Source organism: Otolemur garnettii, unplaced genomic scaffold (genome assembly GCF_000181295.1).
Source record: "Otolemur garnettii isolate 467f Iridium unplaced genomic scaffold, OtoGar3 scaffold00139, whole genome shotgun sequence".
In the NCBI taxonomy this organism is placed as follows: Eukaryota; Metazoa; Chordata; class Mammalia; order Primates; family Galagidae; genus Otolemur; species Otolemur garnettii.
The window spans coordinates 5,170,999-5,176,694 of record NW_003852534.1 but is presented as its reverse complement, the minus strand read 5'-3'; positions in this window follow the sequence as shown (position 1 = coordinate 5,176,694).

The following is a 5,696-nucleotide window of genomic DNA, read 5'->3' as shown; positions in this document are numbered from 1 at the left end:
ACTCAGCAAAGACCGCAGATTAAGGTCTCAGAGCTCTATTCTACTGTTTCTCAGCAAAGACCGCAGATTAGGGTCTCAGAGCTCTATCCCACTGTTTCTCAGCAAGGACCACAGATTAGGGTGCATCAGGAGGGAGGTGTTACCGAGATGAATTTGCAAGAGTAAATGTCACAGTCTATCAGCCATACTTCATGCTCACTCACAGCCACAAACGAAAAGCAGGTCATCTAGCCGTGTGCACAGGCAGGCCCGGTCCTGGAGATTTGCGCACTAAGAAGTGTTCTCCTCCATGGATGCCCAGACCAGCACTGACAAACATCCTACTATTGGGCTGTACGGCCTTTATTTTCTGAACATGGTCAGAGATACTCACGACAGACAGCATTTTGATTACATGTCAGAATAGATCACAGAATTAGGTTTCTAACTATCCACTATCATTCGATATTTTATTATCAACAGCATGCCCACAGTCTGGCTGATACTTCAGTGCTTATCAAGGCTGTGTAAAGGCATAATTATAACTCTCGAGGCCATGATGAAGCAGTTGTACACACAGAACTTGTAAGGAAGGTTTTTTGGTAAAACTAAACACACCCTTCAAGAACTGATGGAGTCATATGAAGTCTCCCCTGGTACGCTGCGTGACGCAAATCAGCTTGGCAGTACGGGTGGGAATGTCCTGTTTCCTGTGCCTGTGTGTCAGCTCGGTCACTGTGGGAAGTGCTCATTTGTTCCTCAAAACCACAACGGGTGGTAGGTTCTGTCATTGTCCCTACTTTATAGACACAACCCCCACATTTTAAAGAGATAAGAAACCTGGCTCAGGTTCTGACTTGCAGCATGGACTGTTCACAACTGCTCCACAGTCTCTCGTGTTGTTAAAAACATAGGCTATCTCCACTGTTGGGTGAACTCAGAATAAGACCACCCCACGCAAACATCAAGATATGCACGTGTTTTCCTGAGACTTGATGATATTCCAAGTAAATGAAATTGTTAACAACTTTATTTTCTTTATTCCCTATAACCTGGAAAAGGTCACAAAAGTATATGTCTCTGCTTCAAATTCAGGATGCTCAATTCTTTGTGGCTCAGTTCTCTGTTCAGTTTCCATGAAGTTTTTAAGACCCAGCAATTGCTTATCATCTTCTAAATATACCTTCGCAGGTCACATCTGGATTGAAATCTTTTACAAAATCTCCTCTTCAAACTGCCCTGCCTCACCCCAGCAGACCTAAATCTTGGTATTAATCTTGGTCTTCCCAGCTGCAAAAGGCAGAAATTTGGGGCAGATATTTTCAAAATGCACCTTTGACATAGAAATCTCTGACATGCAGATCTTAGTGGTTTATGTATATGTCTGTGTATTCTGTATATATATGTATATGTGTTCGAATATTCTTATGTATGTGTGTTTGTATCTGATTGTCTAACATGTTCTGGTCTTCAAAGCATTTTTTGATAGCAAAAAATTAGGTCAACCTCTGTTATTCCATTGTCCTGTAATGTACGCTTTCTCCCCAAAAGGGTTGTCTGAATATGTATCTTCTTTAAAATGAATTGTATTTTTGGTTTTGGGAAAACAGGATCAAATGTCACACCATTAACAATACCTCAATATGATTCCAGGTGATAAAAAAGCAGATTATAAATTCCAGTTCTAAACCTTATGGTAAATGAACATCCTTTGCCGGGCATAGTATCTCATGTTTGAAATCCTCATGCTCTACGAGGTGGGAAGATTGCTTAAGTTCAGGAGTTTGAGACCAGCCTGAGCAAGAGTGAAATCCCATCTCTGCTAAAAATAGAAAAATTAGCAGGGCATTGTGGTGGGTGCCTGTAGGCCCAGCTACCTGTAGGGCTGAGGCAGGAGGATCTTTGAGCCCAGCAGTTTCAGGTTGCTGTGCTGTGAGCTATGATGACGTCCCTGTACTCTAGTACAGGTGACAGAGCAAGATTCTGTCTCAAAAACAAAAAATAAAAAAAGATTGTCCTCTGAATGCACTGACAGGAGCAGTGGGGAGGCCTTCTCTCTGTCCCACACCTTCAGCACCCCCAGTCTCTGGCATGACTTTCCTCTCTGGTGGGGAGCAGACACATTTCTTGGTAGTATTTTTGAGAGGAAGGTGAGAATGGTGTACCCAGGAGTGGCCCCAGGAATTCCTAGCATGACTGAGGCAGGGTGCCCTACCCCACAGTATCCAGGAAAAGTCAGGGAGGCATTTTACAAAGAATTAATAAACCCCTGATGTACCTGGACTAGAATCTACAGTGACGCAAAGTCAGTCACTTCCTAGGAAAGCCTCCTGTGACCACTGGTGTCCTTGGTGAGGGGTGAAAGACTAATCAGGCTTATTTTTCCTACAGCTATGGGAATTCCCTGAAGGCAGGATGGACACGGAGTCTTAAATTGCGAGACACCTGTCCCACAGTAAACAGTAAACAGCCTTTGTGCTTTCCATAATTGTAAAGCTGCATTTGTTTATTCAGTAAATAACTTGCTGTAGGCCTGCCATTTCACCGTGAGGCCCAGGCAATTTTCCTGCTAAGCAATCCTTTGTTAAACAGTAACTCAAAATGTTTCTTTTATCTTCATCAAACATATCTCTCTCCAAGTCAGAACCCCTGAGTAGGAAATGTTAACAAACTACAGCGAATCAGTGTCCTTCCAGAAGAGAGCATGAGATAAGGCAAACCAACAGCATGCTGGTCATTTATTTTCGCGATGCATGCAGTTCTTGAGTGTTTTCAAATGGCTTTTGGAAATAGTGGAAATAGGGCTCTGATCTTTTCAGTGGTTCAGGCATTGGTCCATGTAGAGACTCAGGTTGTTTATTTTCAAGAAGAATTGCCAGGGAAAGAAGACACCTGAAAGGTTTTTGTAATGCCTGGGATGGACATTCATAATTCTGTTGGCACCTGCACCTTCACCTGTCCCACACTTGTGAATATTCCCACCTTATGCTCCTTGATGGCAAGAAGAGCTCACTTGGATCGTAAGGACGTGGAAAATGCCAGCCTCACCTGTGACAGGGGCACTGGCCTGTGCGTCTGGGCATTGGACACACCCACCCGAGGCATTTGCTTACAGGCAGGGGACCCAGACACCCCACCACGGAGACCTCTCCTTTTGGCAGTTTGAGCAGGTCACTTTCCCGGTGCAGCTGTGGAGCTGTATGAAGAGGCATGGACTCTGTGGGAGGGACTGGTTTTCTCGCTTTTTCATTTCTGCAGCAGCTTTTCGGCATCATGACTGCCTTATATTAAGGCTGGTTCCCTCACTCACCAAAACACTTCCCACTGAATTCCTCTGCCTAAATCATCCAGAATACGCTTTTGTTGCTTGCAACAAAGATCTAAATATATAACTCAAGTTAGGACAATGACACAGGTCTCCAAGAAGAACTTGGTCTCCAGTCTCATACTTCTCTGACTCAGCCATCCCGACTAGTGCTGAGTAGAAAGGAAGGTTTCGAGTTAAACCCTGAGTCAGTATTTGGTGTGTCCCTGTGGGATGCTGCTGCTTCATGACATGGTTGCGTCCTTCCACATCTGCTGACTTTGAGTCTAGCTCTTCCATCACCTGCTTCGAGAAGGGTGTTGAAGCCACCTGTTCCTACGGTGACTACAGATGAGTCTGTTTCTCATTTCAGCCTTATCACTTTTCATTCATACATTTTGTGTCTTTGTTATTTGATGCATGGACATTTGGGATCCCTGTCTCTTGGGCAAACTCATCCTTTCATTATTAAGTAATCTACCCATTCTGTCTCTGGCAGTTTTTCTTACTCTGAAGCCTGCTGTGTTGATCTTAGTATTTTCACTCCTGCATTTTTTGTGTTTTGTATTCCTGTTTACGTGATATACCTTTTCTGTCCCTGCTATTTTATCTGATTATATCATTACATTTGAAGTGAGTTTATTATAAACAGCATGTAATGGTTTTTAAGTTCTCTCAGTCAATCTCTGTTTTTTAATTGGCACATTCACACTATTTACATTGGATGGAATTATTGACATGTTGTGGCTTAAGTCTACGGTTTTAATTTTTCTTTTATATAGTCACATGTGTATATACACATCTACACACACACATGCACACGATATGGGAAAGCACAGAACTGCAGAGAGTGCTGGGAAAACCCTGGGCTTGAAAACTGTCACCTTTGACACCAATTATTTTCATAATTTTGGGCAAATTAGCTTACAGTTCACTCTGGCAAATTCGATGTAGAGTGGATGAATGATTAACATTTCCACAACACTTAGAAGTGCTCTGAAATAAATTATCTTACTTAACATCACAATAGTCCTATAAAATAAGAAAGAGCGCTTGTGATTGTTTAAAATGCAGATTCTTGGCTGGGATTCCAACAGCACTGAATTTGAACCCCTGAGTGCGGGACCCAGAGGTCTGTGTTCCTCAGTCTTCCCAAAAGATGATTGTACCCAGCTGAGATGCAGATCTGATGCTGCTTCTCCTGGGGGATTTATGGGATGTTCTTGTGGTCTGTGCAGCAGCCCTTGGGAAGCCACAGCTTTCTTTGCCCCTGAGGGTGTCTGGGAACATGCCACCCTTCTCCACGCTGGGCATAGTCAAGGTATATTTGAATAGGCACATCAAATGTGCCTGCTGGATGCCTAACTTGGATATAGAAATATCCAGCTATATTTGATGTTTGTACACCTCTCAATTTTAAAGGTTATTCTATAAGTTATCAAATTTAGGTTTTTTTTGGGGGGGGGTTGTTGTTTTTCTTAATTAGCTTGTGGTGGGTGTTGAAGGCAGCTAAAAGAATCTGACTGTTATAAGATCCACGTGCTTTGGTACTGGGAGGCTTCTCATTTCCTGGGTCCACCCAGAAACCTAGGCAAGGGTGAAAAGTTATTTCTCCCCTCATTTGGAGACCCCCCCCCCAGTTCTCTATGGTCCTTCTGTCTCAGGATGCACATGCATGTGTGGTGCCTCTCCCGTGGGACAGCCCACTGGGCCTGGAACACAGTCCTTCTCTGATGCTTCTTTTTCTCAGGTTAAAACATTGTCAGGAATTAATGAAAGAGCAGTAATATGTGTTTGTGTATTTAATGTTGAAGTCTGTCTCTGAGTGTGTACTTGGCACACTGAGTTATCTGATGAAAGAAACAGATTTCCTTTTATTTACCTCTTCAGATGCTTAGATATGTCAGTCCTTCTCCCAGATAAACGCACTTCTCCATCCTGAGACAAAAATGTGCACAACTTAGAGAAGCTCCACAGTGAGACCTCGTACATCCAGCACCAACGCTGGGCTGTGCTGAGTCAGCTCTGCACAACGAGACCTCGTACATCCAGCACCAACGCTGGGCTGTGCAAAGAGTCAGCTCTGCACAACGAGACCTCGTACATCCAGCACCAACGCTGGGCTGTGCAAAGAGTCAGCTCTGCACGAGACCTTGTGCATCCATCACCAACGCTGGGCTGTGCAAAGAGTCAGCTCTGCACAATGAGACCTCGTGCATCCATCACCAACGTTGGGCTGTGCAAAGAATCAGCTCTGCACAATGAGACCTCGTACATCCAGCACCAACACTGGGCTGTGCAGAGTCAGCTCTGCACAGTGAGACCTCGTGCATCCATCACCAACATTGGGCTGTGCAAAGAGTCAGCTCTGCACAATGAGACCTCGTACATCCATCACCAATGCTGGGCTGTG